General features: G+C 44.4%; 1 pseudogene across 1 annotated transcript in view; it reads left to right on the top strand.

Moving 5' to 3' along the window:
- Positions 1-19336, top strand: part of LOC310771607 (myelin regulatory factor-like protein) — a 52623-nt pseudogene that overhangs the window by 23471 nt on the left and 9816 nt on the right. Inside the window, exons 2-6 of the transcript in view lie at positions 4989-5075; positions 6559-6626; positions 7972-8019; positions 10748-10832; positions 11338-11410. The product of the transcript in view is annotated as a myelin regulatory factor-like protein (transcript). The remainder of the gene's footprint in view (positions 1-4988; positions 5076-6558; positions 6627-7971; positions 8020-10747; positions 10833-11337; positions 11411-19336) is intronic.

The raw sequence follows: 19336 nt of genomic DNA, 5'->3' as shown, positions 1-19336 counted from the left end.
CTATAATCTCTAAGAATGCAAAGAAATGTAACTGGCTCGTTAAAACGCTCATTCCAGGGATATCGTATTTACAGCAGCGATAATGGCGCGCGCATCCGAGAGCTTGGTTGTCAGGGGTCGCACTTCGGAGATTCCAGGCGAACGTGCTGCACTCTCCGCTCGGCAACACGAAGGCAGCTGGCTGCCTGCGGGTCGCTGAGCTCCACTCCTCCCGTCAAAAGGCTTTCCCCGAGGGGAGCGCCACAACACACTGCATCCCACTCGATTTGGAGGCGGAACACGCCAGGATTGGCCAAAGCCCAATCCAGTCCCCAGAATTGGCAAATAAAATCATCGACATGATACTATGACCCGCCTCTCAACCTGTCATCTTAGACAAACTATGTTTTCAGTCTGAAACGGACTCATTAACCCGGACACAAACTCTTTGAGGTACTTACTTCCCCCTCGACAAGAGCCTGAGGTCTGTCAAGACCAAAACCTCTCATCACAAGAATATCTTCCCAACTGCCAACGACCTGATATCATAAACAAGGCTCAGAAGCCCCCTCTACTAAGGACTCTACACCAGTGATTCCCAACCTGTGGTCCGCGGCCCCCTGGTGGGCCGCGAAGGTATTGCAAGTGGGCCGCCAAATCATTTCCAAAAAAGTATGATTTTTGAAAAAAAAAAAAAAAAACCATTTTTTTTGAAAGATTTTGAAAAATCATACTTGAAAAAGTATGATTTTTGTTTCTTTGATGTTATTGCTTTTGCTTGAATTGAAGTTTCATCTTTACATCATCTTTATATTGGGTTTGTGTTTATTTGTAACCCTATCGATTTAATGGGCTTTCTTCTGATATTTGGATTTTGTTTGGATCTGATATTGGATGTCAAATTGTTATGAGAATGCATTTTTCCATTGTTGAAGGATACCGTTATTTATTAATCATTTGTTAATTAGCCTGTTACAGACAGCCCCTTGCTTGTCATTTCTGACATCTGTGTGGTGCTGATGGACAGCTCCTTGAATGATTGGTGTGTGTGTGTGTGTGTGTGTGTGTGTGTGTGTGTGTGTGTGTGTGTGTGTGTGTGTGTGTGTGTATGTGTGTGTGTGTGTGTGTGTGGACAGCTCCTTGAAAACTGTAATACTGAAGGTGTTGCAACATGTTACAGGTGCTGTGTTAGTGACTGTGGAGCTTCCAACATGTTTCTCCTGTATTCAGTTCAGTCCTTTATGTTCAATTTTCAATAAAAAAGTGCTCTGAGAACGCATTATATGGCCTTTGTATTTATGGGGTCGGAGGTGGGCCGCGAACATTTTTGAGACATAAAAGTGGGCCCTGAGTTGGAAAAGGTTGGGAACCACTGCTCTACACCATCCCCCCCCCCCCCCACACAATATCCTCCAAGCACAGCCGGCTCAACATCAGGCCAGAAGCTACGCTGCATACGTACAATAAGTCAAATTCCTGCTATGTAATCTGATTACCTACTGTGGCAATACAAGTGAATCTGATTCTGATAAACAGTGATAGACTCCCTGCTTACCAACATCAAGCCCCCGTGTTGCCTCAGGCTTGGTCGGGCCTCCATACAGGCACAATTGGCCGTGTCTGCGGGTGGGAAGCCAGTGGCGTGTGAGTCCTGGTCGGTGCCCTAGCGACTCCTCTGGTCGGTCGCGGCACCTGTTTTGGGGAGGGGAACTGCGATCAAAAGATAAACAGTCCATGTCTGTCTGTGTGTGTGTGTGTGTGTGTGTGTATTGCATAATAGTAGCATTATTGTGTTATCAGTCAATCAATGCAAATCATAGTTCAAGGACAAACTCATGTGGAAGGGATACTGTGTGTGTGTCTGTGTCTGTGTCTGTGTCTGTGTGTGTGTGTGTGTGTGTGTGTGTGTGTGTGTGTGTGTGTGTGTGTGTGTTAGACAGTTTCTGTTGAAGCTAATTGTGCAGCTAGTCACCTGTCACTCAAAGCAGCCACACACTTAATTATGCATATATTTAAACCTCATTAAAATGTAAACAGGTAAATCATATATATATATATATATATATATATATATGACCCCGAAACCAAGGTACGTACGGAACCGTGGCTTTTGTGTACCGTGACACCCCTAATATATATACTGTATATATATGTATATACATCTTTTCTTGCTGTAGAACTTCACTGTATTTATTTTTGGGTGTTTTTGTTGGTTTTATGTTTGATCATTGTTTGTTTAAATGATGAACAGTAAAATTGTCCTGGGCTTCATTGGAAACATGACACTTAACACATTGAGTGCCACAGCGCTTCAGTAAAATTGTCTGGAGCCTGTGCCAGATTCACTTCCATTCAGTTGAAAACAGCTATAGAATTTTTTCTATTAGGGCTATATGGACAGGGCTGGACTCTAATGAAACATTGGACACTCCTGTTTCTTTCAAAGAAGAAATTTTGTTTCCATTATGAAATGACAGCCTCTGAAAGAAGAGCACTTTCAAGGGTTTTCTGCTGTCTTTTTTTACTTTTCAAGATAAAGTGACTTTTATGAATACTTTTTGCACTCATGATTATTATTATTATTATTTTTCTCCTGCTTCTTTTTATTATTAGACATTACATTACATTACATTACGGCATTTGGCAGACGCTTTTATTTAAATCGACAATATCAGAACTTACAATATCACATTTTAGTCTAACACTAACGCTAGTCTAACACTAACGCTAGTCTAATTTCAAGCACATTCACTGACTCTAGCTAATATTTTCTGATGTAGTGACTCTCCCCCCCTCTCCCCCCCTGAGCTGCAAACTCCTCCCCACACGCACCCAGTCTATTTTCGGATCCTCCGTTTTTGCGCCGGGCGGCTGACGGCGGCTCCCGGGCGGATCCCAGCGCGACAAGGAAATGCCAAACGGGACTGCAGGAAAAGGTTTGGCCGTTCGGCGTCGGGTGCTGCCTTTCTGGCGGGTAATCGTGTGGAGAAACTATATGCAGACAGATAGACAGAGGCAGAGGAGCTCAGTTGTGGGCGCGGATCGCAGCCAACTGTCAGCTGCAGACAGAGCAATCTATATGGCTCTGGCTGCAGCATGCATCGGTTTCTCTTTGATCACGGCTTTCTCCTGCACAAAGGAAAGGATCTGAGCGCCAAGGTTTTAAGGTGGCGCAGCTGCCGTGTAGATTTTTAAGGTGGCGCCGTGTGATCCCTTGAAGGGATTCATGCTCACTGGCTGGGTACGACCTTAAACAGCAGAATTATGTAATAATATGAATTATGATATTGGGACGTCCACAGACGTCCCTGGCACTTCTCGTTACTTTTTTTTAGGACGTCCACAGACGTCCTTGGCACTCAATGTGTTAGGACGGCTTTCCCGTGGGGAATATGAAGATATATTAAATATCACGCCCCTAAGGTTTTCGAATCCGTTGAAATTTTTGAAATTGGTTGTTCACAGCCTGAGCAATCAACCATCTCTCACATATTTTTTGGCCTCGCCAACGCGTTTTACGTCAGAGAGGCCAAGTCCGCCTTGCGGAAGTCAAGCACCTATATGAACTACAAGTGTTGTGGGGGTGTGCCGCCATGGTTCCGCCTCTAGAGGTCCTCCACGCCCCTTCAGAGGTCCTGAAGAAAAACAAAAGGCAGCCATCTTTTTTGACCGCATAGCCTAGGCTAGCTATTGTTAGCTCCCCATAGCTCCTTGCAAAGAACCATATCTCGGGAACGGAAGCACCTCCAGACACGGGACTGGCAGCATTGGAAAGCTCGTCAAATTTTACATCTAGTAGAAGGTGCGTTGAAGTTACGAAATCAACGCTCAGCGTTGATTTTGATTTTTGATTTTTTTTACATGAAATAGTTACAACATCAGATGCGCGTAACTCCTAGGAAAATGCCTTAAAATGCATGAATTTTTTTTTATGAAGACATCTCCCGACATATATACTACAATTTAAATTTGGTGCAATTTGGAGGCAATTTTTATTTTATTTTATTCTTGTTCTACTAATGTTTTTATGTCGAAGCCTTCTTCTTCTTCTTTGAGTTTTATGGCAGTTGGCAAGCATATATGTGCATTACCGCCACCTACTGGAGTTTGATATCAGCCAAATGCCTGAGGGGTGGGCGTGGAATCGAAGGCCACGCGAGCCCAGTGCATTGTGGGAACTGTAGGATTTCGGCTCCCCGCTCCCGCCCCTCCCCCCCCCCCCCCCCCCCCCCACACACACACACACACAGAGTGGATTTTGGTTGATTGCCCAGGCTGTGAACAACCAATTTCAAAAATTTCAATGGATTCAAACTCCTTAGGGGCGTGAGATTTAATATATCTTCATATTCCCCATGGGAAAGCCTTCCTTTAAATAAAGAAAAATCAATCAAATCAATCAATCATATAAAAATTACAGTCTCACTGTGCAGAAGAAAGTGTGCTAACATTACAGCTAGCACAGCTAGCACTAACGTTTAGTTAGATGCACGCTTCCTTTTTCGCGGTGAGGTGGTTAGCGGGTGTAGTTTGGTCAAAAGACATGAAACTGCTCACAACAAGGTCTGTGGATTATCTTGACCGGGTCATGATTTCTGTAAAGAGACTGTTCAAAAGTCATGTTTTGTGCTTTGAGCTCCACAAGCAGAGTGCCATTTGATTTGGGGGTGAACTGTGCCTTTAAAGAAACATGTGGATCTCATGATGTTCTACAGGAAACCCAGTAATGTCGGCGGTGTATCGATGCTGCACAAACCCGACCCAGCCCGGGAAGGTACGTGTAACGCACACGCACACACACACACACACACACACACACACTAGGGATGGGAATCTCTATCACTGAGGTGATCACACTCGATGCATTGCCAATGATTGGATACATTGGTATGGTAGTGTGTGGTCAAGTTACTTTCAAAATGTAATATACTACATATTACTAGTTACTTTCATTTGAAAGTAATAATTTGCGTGTGTGTGCGTGTGTGTGTGTGTGTGTGTCTGAGCAGGACAGCTGGAGTCAGAGGTGTGTGCAGCATAAGCCATAAGGTGTTCCAGGCGAGCGTCTTCACCCTGCTGGCCACCATGGCTTTCTGGTGAGACGTGACATCACTTCCTCTTTGTGACCCCCATAGCCAATCAGCATCACCACACCACCCCATAACTTCCTCTGATGTTCCTCTGTGCTTGTTGATGTGCATCCAGATAGAACAAGATATTAGCCGGTGAAACGAATAAGTAAAGTCCCCCTCCAGTCAGTTTTTCTACCTGTATAACGGGGTTCTATTTCAAAGTTCTCAAATCTGCTGTTTATGTTACAAGTTAAGGTGGTTGGACCCAGGAGCAGACACGGAAACAGTTCTCGCAAAAAATAATGTTTATTTTCAAGATGAATCCACTGGGGTGAACGGCGGGCGGACAGGCAGCAGCAGAGAGAGAGATCCCAACTCAGCTCACAGCTGGCGAAGAGGTTCGGTGCAGGGGCACGACCTGAACACAGGAGAAAGTGTCAAAAATGGTCCACAGGGAAGACACGAAAAACACGAGAGAATACAATGGTCGAGCGTAGCTACCACTGTAGATGATGGAACAATCTGAGGAAGAGTGAGTGAAGAGCCAGGGTCTTTATCCAGGTGTCTGGTGATGAGTGGAGTGATTGCCAGCCGTGCTGCGAGGTCCAGGTACTCAGGAGAGATTGCTGCCAGCCGCGCCACTGTGCAAAAACACTCAGGGGAGGGGGAACACAGAGGAAGAGACACAAACAAAAACACACACCCCACTGTCTCCTGACAGTTTAGTCACCTGATCATCATCTGATTCTGTGCCAAAGATCTTATATTGATAAGAACTGAAGGCTAATAGGTTGTTTCACTGCATCATCATGGCGGCAGCGCTGTTGTCAAAAAGCATAAGAGCTTCGTCTCTTGCCTTCAATACTCTTTGTCTGCTCGACAGCCGGGAACCAGCGCAACGTTAGCTTAGCTGCAAGCCACATTATAGCTTACAGCTCAACAACCGGCCGATAGATTTCAAAGCTGATGGGCGTATTGGAACGAGCGTGACTCAAACTGGTGAACAAGCAAAACCTTTGGTCACTCAGTGGCGTTTTGAGCCTGACGGGCGATATGGTGACCGCAGCAGGCAGTGGGCTGAGCTTACTTGGCTAACAGCTAGCTAGCTAGTTAACATGCTAGCTCGTCCTCAGTCAGAATCTAATTGAGATGACGTATCACTATAGAGTTCCATTGAGTCATACGTCATGATTCCATTTCAGCAACAGCTTATTTTTTTAACTTGAGCACAACATTAGGTTATTTGTCAAAACATATGTAGCAAACAGTGTGGCTAATCAAAATGGTCAGGACAGGACTCAGAAACATGAAATATCTTTAAAATAGACTAGAGGGGGCTTTAAGCAATACAAATATGTTTTTATTATGTTATAATTTTATATGAAAACTGAAAAAACTATTCTGTGGATTTGCAACTGTGTGTGTGTGTGTGTGTGTGTGTGTGTGTGTGTGTGTGTGTGTGTGTGTGTGTGTGTGTGTGTGTGTGTGTGTGTGTGTGTATGCGCAGTGTCATTTCCATCACGGCTTTGTACCTACTGACTCTGACTGAGAAAGACATTGATGGCCTCTTCCCAGGTAGCAGGTAAGAAACCGCTGCCCAGGCTAGCCTGCGCTAGCTAGCCTAGCGCTAACGGACCAAATAAATTGTGTGAATCTGCATCTCTCTGGTTCGTGAGATCCAGTTGTTTCTGACTGGAGTCGCTCTGCAGGTATGTTCCCTGTGTTGAAAATGCCTGCCAAGGTCAATTAGCTATGGTGACCAAACGTCCGGATCACTTTTATGCTTTTTGAATTTTTTTCTAAAAAAACGCGTTTACGTTCCAAAAGTCATAAAAGTTATTCACGTTTGTGAAGATTATCCTGCTGAACCCAAATTCACGTTCCCATAAACTTTTGTTAACCACAGACCTTATGTATTTAAGTGAAATCTCCATTCTAAAACCCCATTCACTTTTCCTCTTACGAACCCAGAAGTCTACTTCCGGACTCATTCCTGCAGTACTCTATTATTACCTATACCAACCCCAATCAAAAAACACTGCGGTGCCGCAGTGGTAAGCGCTGTCGCCTCACAGCTAGAAGGTCCTGGGTTCCATTCCCACTTGGGACGCTTGAGCGCTGAAGGAGTGCGTGCCCGTCTGCCTGGGTGGGGTCGTCAAAAGGGCCTTTCTGTGTGGAGTTTTCATGTTCTCCCCGTGCCCCCTGGGGGTTTCCTTCATATAGGAACCACTCACCAAAAACATGCAATATCCTGGTCGCTGAAGTGGTGCCTCCTCTGGTCGTTTAGTCTGTGTGTCAATCAAATCAATGTGTCATTGTCAAGGCTGTTGCTAGCCTGTGATGCCTGTGGCTCTGTGACAGAATCTGTCAGTACGCTAACAGTTAGCTGTCATGCCGAACAGAAATCGGTCTTTTCTAAAGACCACCAGAAGGCGTACTCTTTTCTCTGGGAAGACAAATGTTTTGGTGGATTTTTGGAGACAAAACATCATGTTTGGTTTGCTGAGGCACTGTCCATGGTGCTGAAAGCTATAGTCACTACTAGGTGTGCTAAGTGCTGAAATAATTCTCACCCTCCTGATGAAGGTGCCTATGGGGCCTTCTCACCCTCCTGATGAAGGTGCCTATGGGGCCTGCATAAGCATAGATAAGTGTTGGAAATGTGTCAGCGACACTGAGAAAACATCTGGATCTCAGTGTTGGGGACTAGTTACTACAATTTGCAGTAGTTGGGTGGTAACTTGACTACATTCAAATCTCAGTAGCTTTTAGATACTAAAAGCTAATAAATAAATAAATAAATAATATATATATATATATATATATATATATATATATATATATATATTATTTATTTATTATTTATATAGGAAATTACTTACTAAGTAGTATTCATGTCTGGTGTGTTTTTCCTCCACAGATAAAGGCAAAGAGAAACTCTTTGATAGGCTGAAACACACTGGAGACTGTGAGTGTTATCTCCAAATATCATTCTTATCAGATATACGTACATTCTACTAACTCATAACAACACGTACACTGTGTGCACAAGCTTAAAAAGCTGTTTCTTGTCTTTTGAGGAGGTTTTTATTTCATCCTCTCTGTAATGACTTCATCGTCCAGTAGATGGAACCGAACACAGAACACTCTGTTTCTGATCTGGATGCAATTGGATAGAACTACAGCCAATCAGAGCAACGGAACGTGATGTAGCTCACATTTGAATGGTGCTCCAAACCATCTCTGGCGCTCATCTGTCAGTCATCGTATCAAACCCGCCCCATATTAGATATAGAGGGGAGCGAGCCGGCATTACCCCGACGCAAAGCGGACGTGTTAGGCGGCGTTCACACACAACACGCTCATTTGAGCTGCCAGCGTCTTTCTGCAATTCATTCTCTATGTAAGGACGTGCTAAACATGCTCCTCTTTCAAGGAATGCACCTGGCATTTAAACGCTGGTGGCGTCTAGTTTTTTTGGTGGAGTGCTCTGGGCGTTTTAAGCTGAAAAAGTTTTGGAGGAACATTTGGAGGAAAAGTGCGCTGCTCATCCTTTCACTCCTCCTACCTCTTCTCCTCCCAGAGGGATCTTCAACCTCCGCTGCTGCCAGAATTGCAGATAATCTGCCTTTCATGTTGACAGTGAACAACATCAAACAGACGGAACCAGCTGGCTACCGTCCGTGTGTTCGTTGTGTTCTGATCTGTACTGCACGTGACTGCAGGGGAAAACCAAACAAAGCACACACAAAAAACGCTCCGTGCTCTGTGTTTTGTGCACAATGGAAGTGCTCTCGACTAGGAATGGGACAAAATATCGATACTCGCGGTATCGCGATATTTCCACTTGCGATACGTTATCGATACACTGGCACCAAGTATCGATATGTTTATTAAAAAAAAAAAATTTTTTTTTTAAAAATAAACAGGCTAAAATATTATGCTGTGTGTGGTAGTTGAAACATAGTTTCAAGTTGACGTTTATGTTTGTAGTTGAAACAAAAACATAAATACTGTAGGCTACATGAATGGAAATGTTTGATCATTAATATCTACTTTTAGAAATTATATAGGTAGGTAGGTTATATAGGTTTTCTTGTTTTAATAATAATAATAAAAAGACTTAATGTGTAACTTTTCCTCCGTGGTATCGAAAATGGTATGAGTGAGTGAGTGAACTCTGAGAGAGTTCATGTCAATTCTGCTAATAAATACATAATACCGGCTTCTTGCCTTTTAGGGGTATTTTTTTCTCTTCAGTTACACAGATATCGTGATGTATCGTAGGTTAAATTTCTTCCAATATATCGATTATCGCAGAATCGCTGTATCGTAATAATATCGTTATCGAGGGCCAAGTATCGTGACCATATCGTATCGTGTATCACACGTGATACTTGTACCATGGAGTGACAATAAAAATCTTGAATCTTGAATCTTGAATCTTGATTCCCACCCCTACTCTCGACATGATTTCCATAGCGTTCTTACTGAAAAAAGCACATTGTGTGTGAACGCTGCCTAATGCAACCGTTAAATCAGGGGTGTCAGACTCATATTAGGTAGAGGGCCGGATTTGTTCAACTGAGACCTCATGGGGGCCGGATTTTTTTTTTTACTAAAATCAATTCGACTCATTTACCCATTTACTTCACAAAATAAATACTGCTCTTTCCATTTCTCTTGAAACTGCCTGCATTCCGTGTCAACCTTTCACTTTTTCGACAGCATCTTGTTGATTCCTTTGTTTTTTGGTAGGTAGCCGAATGTGCGATTCAATTCCAGCGTGGCATCATGGCGGCTTTGTTTACTCCTGATGACCTACTGACATACTTCCTTGTAGTGCAGGTTAATTAACTTATGAATGAACTCTTAGCTTTCTTATTAGCCACACGTAGTTCATGATAATGGGGTGCGAATTTAATAATAAAAATAGTAAAAAAAAAAAAAAAAAAATCCAAAACATCTCGCGGGCCGGATGAAACCTGCGGGCCGTATCTCTGACATCCCTGCGTTAAATTGACCAGACTTCTGCAACTGCGCATGTATCGGAGGAAGCATGGTGCTAGTCTACCGCTCTCCCCAGATCGGCAGAGGGTGGAGCAGCGAGCGGGGCAGCAGGGATGGATATTGGTCAGACAGATCCACAGGTTGTGAGTTCACCAGATCAGGATGTTTTATGAGGCGAGCGGTCTGCTATACAGAAGAACAGACATAGAATGCTTTAATTGACCAATCAGAATTGAGTATTAAACAAACTGTTTTCAGGCCGAGTGAAAATCTCTCTGAACAAGAGGAGGACCAGACACATGACCTTACAGATACATCATGTAATGTCTTCATCATCATCAGGCTGTGTCACCTGTCTCTGACTGGAATCATACTCATAATAAATCAATCCCCATCCCTCTCTCTCTTTCCCTCTCCCTCTCTCTCTCCCTCCCTCTCTCTCCCTCTCTCTCTTTCCCTCTCTCTCTCTCTCACTCTCTCTCTCTCTCCCTCTCTCTCTCCCTCCCTCTCTCTCTCTCTCTTTCTCTCTCCCTCTCTCTCTCCCTCTCCCTCTCTCTCTCTCCCTCTCTCTCTCTCTCTCTCTCTCTCTCTCCCCCTCTTTCTCTCTCTCCCTCTCTCTCTCTCTCCCTCCCTCTCTCTCTCTCTCTCTCCCTCTCTCTCTCTCTCCCCCTCTCTCTCTCTCTCAGGGACAAACACCACCATCCAGTCTTTCCTGATCAAAGAGAACGAGCAAGTGATCGACAGCCGATACTGTGACAGAGACAACTGTGGGTGAGTGAAAGAAAGAAAGAAAGAAATAACTATTCTTACACAGGCAAATCTTTAGGGGAATTGTTGTAAAAAAAATGTGCCTGCAATAGGCGATATGTAATGGTGATGGGAAAAGAGGACAACAGGAAACTGACAAATGAGACAGTTGGAGTGAAAATGGATGAAATTACAAAACTTATTTATTATTATTCCCTATCCAAGTGTGAGCAACTCTCTCTCTCATGACATAATTTCCCCCCGGGGGTCAAAAAAGTGATTCTGATTCTGAACTGCTGCACCATTATGTCTGTTTGAATCATTTGAAATGATCACATGTTCTGTAATGACAGGCTGGTAAACCAGATGGTGCTGCATGGTAGACCATCAAAACAATCACAGCTGTTCTTTCATACTTCTGTTTACTTTTTAGCAGCAGTTGGACCATTTTGAAAATATTTTGTGCTGAGGACAGGTCACCTGACCATTGCTCTTCTCTCTCTGTGTCTTGTCTGCCTGCCTCCTGCAGTCCGGGACGCTTCAGCTACAGAGTTCCCATCAGCCAGTTTGTTCCTGTTAGCATGAGTGACTCTGCTGATGAAGTGAGTCCTGACCGCCTCATCACTCACTCACTCTCTCACACACACACACACACACACACACGACCCGGCTCGTGAGCCATGACAAAAAGGGAGACACACAGCATTGCAAGTATAAAAGAGAGTTTTATTACTCCAAAATTAACCAGAATGTGCAACTGTTACGACTGTGTCGTTTTCTTTTCTTATTGTACTTTGTTATTTCTAATTAAAGGTAGATTCGTAAATGGACTTGAGTCCAGTCCATTTACTCATGTGCTATTTCTCCTGACATGCTTCCTGTGTGTGGGTGTTGCTCTCAGAGAGAAGTGTGTCTTTGGTTCAGTCTTTCACCAGGTGCAGCTGGTTGGAGAATTGGATCCACTAATCACCTGCAGAGACTGCTGATTGGATGGCAGCCCTGTCTGTCTGCCTATAAAAGGCGTCATTATTCAACATGGCGACAGAGCTGTTCTGGGATGTGTGAGGCCCAGACTCTCTCATCCGCACATCATCATTCATTACATTATTGTATTTTCTTCATTGCATGTATTGGCCTGTGTTAATTCATGTTTTCTTGTTGTTTTAGGAGCGATGCGCCTGTGTCTGTGCTAGGGACCAGTAGTGCCGACCGGTAACATCAGGTCATAGTAAAGCGTTGGCCTGCTGGACCAGATCCTCTGTCAGCTAGAGCGTATCGTCTCCTTTTTCTTTTTATGATTTGAAAAATAAACATGTTTTTGTATATTTGAACTTGTTTCTGTGTATTTCATGTTCTGGTCCCAGACCTAGACTTGGGGTCGTAACATGAGTAACTCCTCTTCCTCTATTTTTCGCTCTCCCCCGGCCTCAGGAGTAACAATCACATTTTTAGCCACCAATGTGTCCACAACCACTTGAAATACTGCTGCTTTCTTTCTCGCAGCTCCAGGCACGACAATGCCATGATGCTGAGCGATAGCCACCAGCTCTGCTCTTGTGCACTCCACCAGAAAGTCATAGTCAGGCAACTGCACAAATTTATCTACAACACTCATGACCACAATACAGTACAAACTACGATACACTACAAACTGTCAATCAACTTACCCACGGCTCACAGCTCACAGATGAACTGTAACAAAGAAAAACAGATTAACATGTCCCATTCACAATCCTCCAACCACCACACTGGAATTTGCAATTATTTTACTGTTTTAACCCATACAGCAAGGAAAAAAAACAAAAACCAAGTGAAATGCGGGTTTGCGGGTTTTTTCTGCTCTCAATGACAGAGCAAAACAAAACACAGGAACAAGACCGGGACGAGCCCCCAATTCATGTTACGACCCCAAGTCTAGGTCTGGGACCAGAACATGAAATACACAGAAACAAGTTCAAATATACAAAAACATGTTTATTTTTCAAATCATAAAAAGAAAAAGGAGACGATACGCTCTAGCTGACAGAGGATCTGGTCCAGCAGGCCAACGCTTTACTATTACCTGATGTTACCGGTCGGCACTACTGGTCCCTAGCACAGACACAGGCGCATCGCTCCTAAAACAACAAGAAAACATGAATTAACACAGGCCAATACATGCAATGAAGAAAATACAATAATGTAATGAATGATGATGTGCGGATGAGAGAGTCTGGGCCTCACACATCCCAGAACAGCTCTGTCGCCATGTTGAATAATGACGCCTTTTATAGGCAGACAGACAGGGCTGCCATCCAATCAGCAGTCTCTGCAGGTGATTAGTGGATCCAATTCTCCAACCAGCTGCACCTGGTGAAAGACTGAACCAAAGACACACTTCTCTCTGAGAGCAACACCCACACACAGGAAGCATGTCAGGAGAAATAGCACATGAGTAAATGGACTGGACTCAAGTCCATTTACGAATCTACCTTTAATTAGAAATAACAAAGTACAATAAGAAAAGAAAACGACACAGTCGTAACAGCAACAAAGAGTCAAACTGTACTATGGAGTGTGTAAGTCAGTGATATCAGTGTGTCAGCTGTTGGATGAGTGGAATGTAGTGAGTGCAAAGTGTTGTAAAGTGCAAACTAAGAACTAAAGAACTAAACAAAACATGGTGCTGGCATGGAGAGGGAGAGAGACAGACTGAGGTCTGCCAGCCAGATTTAAAGCCTCCTGGAGACTGATCAGGTGCTCCAGGTTGCTCTGATTAACTCCACCTATACTGGACTGCAGGCAATTGAAGGGGGAAACCACACACACACACACACACACACACACACACACACACACACACACACACACACACACACACACACACACACACACACACACACACACACACACACACACACCAAGCCCTGCAGAGCATATGCACATACACACACACACAAAGCAGGCCCTGCAAAGCAGAGGGCCGTCACACCCTCCCCCATAGAAGCGGGGTCCCAACCCCGGAACCAGAATCCATAACTCAATAGAATTCAATCGAAAGTTATGATACCAAAATGTTCTATTAGAACAGTGAACTTAATTCAAATGTGCATTTTTTTTTTTATACAATCAAAATTCAAATGTTGCTTTTTTTTTTTTTACTAGCAACTTTAAATAAATCAGGAAAAACAAAACAATCAACACTGTTTTTAAAGTTTGGTGTAAACTAGATATATATTTTTTACTAAAAATGTTTTTTCCCTAAACAGTCATAATCATAATTGTTTAACTTCAGTTAGTAGCATAATGATAAGTCAAACATTTGCTAAACCAACCTGATTACTGTCACCCACCATCACCTTCTACTCACCCCCCCATCAGCAACCTGGTACCAGTAAGAAGCAATTTAAGATGGGAGGAGAAAAAAGAATGAAGTGGGATGAACAGAAAACAGGCATGGTTAAAAAAAAACAGGCTATTTATTCATAAGGAGCTCTGGACAAAGCGTCCGCCACAACCTTGTCAGGACCCTTGATGTAACGGATCTCTAGCCAGTACGACTGTAACAATAGCGACCATCTGATCAGTCTCTGATTTGGACACTGCAGAGAATTGAAAAAGGTTAAGGGGTTATGGTCGGTGTAGACCACTACAGGCACAACACCAGAGCCCACATAGACATCAAAATGAATCAGCGCCCACACTAGTGCAAGTGCTATAGAGTAATTTAGCTGGTATGAGTTAAATTTCCTTGAGAAAAAGCTCACTGGTTTATCAAAACCTAGATCATCACTTTGCTGAAGGACAGCTCCCGCCCCCACGTGACTTGCATCGACCTGGAGGGAGAAAGCACGGTCAAAACGAGGCGCTGTCAAAACTGGGGCATTACACAACAGTGCCTTCACCCTTTTAAAGGTCTGTTGACAAACAGAGGGCCAGGTAAACGTGACAGAACCCTTTAACAAGTCTGTAAGTGGCGCAGATACTTCGGAAAAATTTCTACAAAAACACCTGTAGTATCCCACCATACCCAGGAAACACATGAGTTCCTTTTTTGTGGTAGGTGTAGGATACTGCTCAACAGCTTGAACTTTAGCTTGCACTGGACGAACAGTACCCTGCCCAACCACCCGACCCAGGTATGTCACTGTCGCCCTCGCAAACTCACACTTGGCGAGGTTGACAGTGAGATGCGCATCAGCCAAGCGGCTTGCGCTCCAGATGAGACGACCAGCTATTCGCACAGACCACCACATCATCTAAATAGACTGTACATCCCTCTAAATCCCACAGAACTTTCGTCATAAGCCTCTGAAAGGTTGCAGGTGCGTTACGCAAGCCGAATGGCATAACTCGATAAGAGTACAACCCATTTGGTGTTATGAAAGCAGAGATTTCACATGCGCGCTCCGACAACGGGACCTGCCAATAGCCTTTCAGTAAGTCAAATTTACTGACATACTTGGCATGGCCAACCTGGTCAACACAGTCTTCCATACGCGGGAGTGGAAAAGAGTCTGGTTTGGTCACCGCGTTCACCTTACGGAAATCTGTACAAAACCTCGGGGTGTTGTCCGATTTTGGAACCAGCAGGCAAGGTGATGCCCAACTCGACAATGAAGGTTCAGCAATCCCATTTTTTAACATGTAACTGACTTCAGCATCCAGATATTTACGTTTCTCCGGATTTACACGATAAAACCTCTGCCTAATTGGCTGAGCATCTCCGTTGTTTATATCGTGTTCAATGAAGTGAGTCTGAGTAGGAACGTCACTGAATAAACAAGGAAAAGATCTAATAAGCTCCATCAGATCTGCCTGTTGTGACAATGATAAGTGATAGAGAATAGAATTTCACCATTCCTCATCCACAATATAATATATATAACAGCTAATATAAACCAAATGAATGAAGCCAAGAGCCAGAAAGTTGTCTTATAAGAGTATATTTAAAGCTATAACATTCTCCTATAAACTGCATTATAGGAGAGACTGAATCTCAATGTACCATCTGATCAATGTACAGAGTCTCAATATTCAGAAGCGATTGACAGTTTGACACACGCTTTATAGGCAAGGAAGGCAGAGAGAAACAGAGAGAGAGGAGGGGAGAGGAATGTGTTAATAGTTTGGAGTGTGCGTCAGCTCAGTCCAACTGGGAGACTGTTATCAGCAAGCGTCCCCGTCTCATGGTCATTGTCATGCTGAGTTTCTGAAGGCTAGAGCAGAGGGGAGAAATATCCTCCTTGATAAACTAGTTATGTGTGTCTGCATATGCAAATATGCATTTGTGAGATGTCTTATTACTAATAACTCATAGCATTAATTATGTGTATGCAATTATAGCTTATAGCTTATTGATTAGGAAATGCCAATGGAACTTCAATTTTCTACAACAATAAGTGACCCAACAACCCCTCAAGTTTGTGCAGAGACTCAGAGTTTTTTAACCGACCTTGCAACACAGCAGAGCCAAGTTCAGGTAAACCATCCTCCACTTCTGCATCCACAGTCTGTGGGACAGAAAACGCAGACACCCTCCCCAAAAAACACGCCGGCCGTGCGCGCTCTGAAGGAGACGGGAGGTCAACCTGAGATGACTCCTGCACACGAGAGAAATAAGGCTTTAATAAATTCACATGGCAGAGTTGAGTTGCCTTTCTGCGCTCAGGAGTGGCTATGATGTAATTGTTTTCAGACACTTGTCTTAGGACCTTGTGCGGGCCAGTAAACTTTGCTTGGAAAGGCGAAGTGGTCATGGGTAGCAAGGCTAACACCTGATCACCGGGACTAAACACTCGGCGCTCAGACCGACGATCAAACAGCTTCTTCATTTTTCCTTGTACGGATGACAGATTTTTCTTTGCCAGCTCTCCAGCCACATGCAGCCTATGCCGGAAACCGTTTACAAAGTCAGTGAGATTTTTGGGTGGATCTGCCACTTTCCATTGATCATACAGCAGCGTCAACGGGCCACGCACTGTATGCCCGAACACCAGCTCGTTTGGACTGAAACCAGTGCTTTCCTGCGTCACTTCCCGAGATGCCAACATCAGCCAGGGCAACCCCCCCTCCCAGTCTCCTCCCATTTCAGTACAGTACGCGCGCAACAATGACTTCAGTGTCTGATGAAATCATTCCAACGCTCCCTGACTTTACGCGTGATAGGCCGAAGCCTTGTTGTGCTTAACACGCAGTTGTTTTAACACTTGGGAGAACAAATGGGAGGTAAAGTTGGACCCCTGGTCAGTTTGAATAATTTTCGGAATACCGAAAACTGAGATGAACTGGGTAAGTGCGCGCACCACAGACCTTGCAGTTATCGTGCGCAATGGATACGCAGCCGGATAGCGCGTGCTTTGGCATCAATGATTAAATGCTCAAAAGGTCGGCTAACAGCTGGGATAGGGAACAAAGGAGCAGGCTTGATAGTTTGATTGGGTTTTCCAGTCAGTTGACATGTGTGACATGATTTAATATGTGTAGCCACATCCTTTTTCACACGCGGCCAAAAGAAATGCCGCAGGACCCGATCATATGTTTTCCTGATACCCCAATGTCCCGATTCGTCATGAGCCACTTTAATAACTGACCTACGGAATTTGGACGGCACCACAATTTGGACAATGGGGTCTCCGACAAAACTGTTAGCATGAGGCACCCATTTTCTGACCAACAGGCCGTTCTGCATGAAATAACCCCGAGAGCTACTTTTTACCTCCTCCCCGGAAAGCACCTGCTCCAACAGACCCCTCAGAGAAGGATCCGCCTGCTGTTCAACCTTCAGCTCTTCCTGTGAAACTGAGAGAGGTACATTAGACAGGGAAAATGCACACACTTCTGATGCATCACTCTTCCCACCACCAGACTCAGGATTGGCATGTGCCATAGAGCGCGTTACCGCACACGCAGTGAAGACTTGGGGAAAGTGCTTCTCATTTTCATCTGGCTGCTTCCTCACCAATGGAACCGAGGAGACCACAGGAGATGGCGGCTGTACACCAGCCCATACTCGCCCCCCTGCAACGCCATTCCCCAAAATTAATGTGATGCCTTCAATTGGCAGTGCGGGACGCACGCCCACAGTCATTTGGCCCTGGAAAAGATCACAATGCAGCATGACAAGGTGAAGTGGAATGTGCAAAACGTTCATGCTCATCCCCAGAACAGGGACAGAACAACCTGCCTCACTCTTCTTAGAAAATGGCAACACTGAGGCCTGTATGAAGGAATCAAAAGCAGCTGTATCTCGCAGGATTCTGACTGGTACTTTTACCTCACTGCCCAGCAGAGAAACCCAGCCCTCTGACACAAAAGGCAAAAAAGAATCCAGTTCCCCAGACTGACTTTTCTCCTGCACCCCATCACCTGCTACATTTACCACAGGCAACTTCAGCACAGACACGGCAAGACAGGCTCCTTTCGCCTGCACTCCTACCCCATTTGATTTACCCTTCAAAGCATAACAGTCAGCTTTCACATGCCCCTTTTTATGACAATAGTTACAGATCTTTATATTATCTGAACTCTGCATGCCACTGCGCACGTCGGACTTATATGTACGGCCAGGAGAATAAACACCGTGCACTTTGAGTGACCGCCTCAAACCCAGTATTACGCGTGCGCGCTCCGCCAAAGTCACGCCTGTGCGTCAAAACGTACTCATCAGCCAAAGCAGCAGCCTCGGCAGCAGTTTTAACTTTCTGATCACCAATGTATGTGGCAATATTACCAGGCACGGAATTTTTAAACTGCTCCAGGACTATTAAGTCACACAGTTGTTCAAAATTCACCACCTCCAATGCGGAACACCAGCGCGTAAAATGAGCAGTCAGGTCACGGGCGAATTCGAGATGCGTCTGTTTATCACCTATTCTCCACGTCCGAAAACGCTGGCGGTAAGCTTCGGGTACTAATTCATATGCCCTTAGCACAGTGGACTTAACCACATCATATTTCTGACTGTCTACAAAAGACAATGATGAGTACGCCTCCTGCGCTCTACCGGTCAAGACGCACTGGAGCATTAGCGCACGAGCAGACTGCGGCCACTTCCTTGTCTCCGCCACACGCTCAAACAAGGAGAAAAATGTTTCTGGCTCCCGTTCATTAAAACTGGGCAATAATCGCAAATTACCCAAGATATCAAAATTATCTGCTGACTCAAAACCAAGCCTGGAGCTATCCAACTCCTCAGACCTGTCAGCATTAATTTTACCATCTCTGATCAAATCCAATTTGTATTTCTGTAAGGCTACTTTTTCTTTCTCTGCCTCACACCGCAACTTTTCAAATATTATTTGCTTCTCAATCTCGGTCTCCTGCTTCCTTTTCTCGTGTTCAATCTCGGTCTCCTGCTTCCTTTTCTCGTGTTCTAACTGTAACTCAAGCAACTCTTTTTGCTGTTCAAATGTTAAATTACTGCTTGCAAAAACAGGCGGAGGCAAAACAGAAATTTTACGAGGAGAAAGCTCCTCCGGAGTAGCAGCCAAAATATTCATGTCGCACAGATTTACCTTCAAAATACTTTTAACAGTGTCTTTTAACCT

The sequence above is a fragment of the Poromitra crassiceps genome, assembly GCF_964638095.1.
Source record: "Poromitra crassiceps genome assembly, chromosome: 2".
NCBI classification, from domain to species: domain Eukaryota; kingdom Metazoa; phylum Chordata; class Actinopteri; order Beryciformes; family Melamphaidae; genus Poromitra; species Poromitra crassiceps.
Note: the sequence above shows the minus strand (reverse complement) of the source record. Positions and strands in the feature narration are given on the sequence as shown.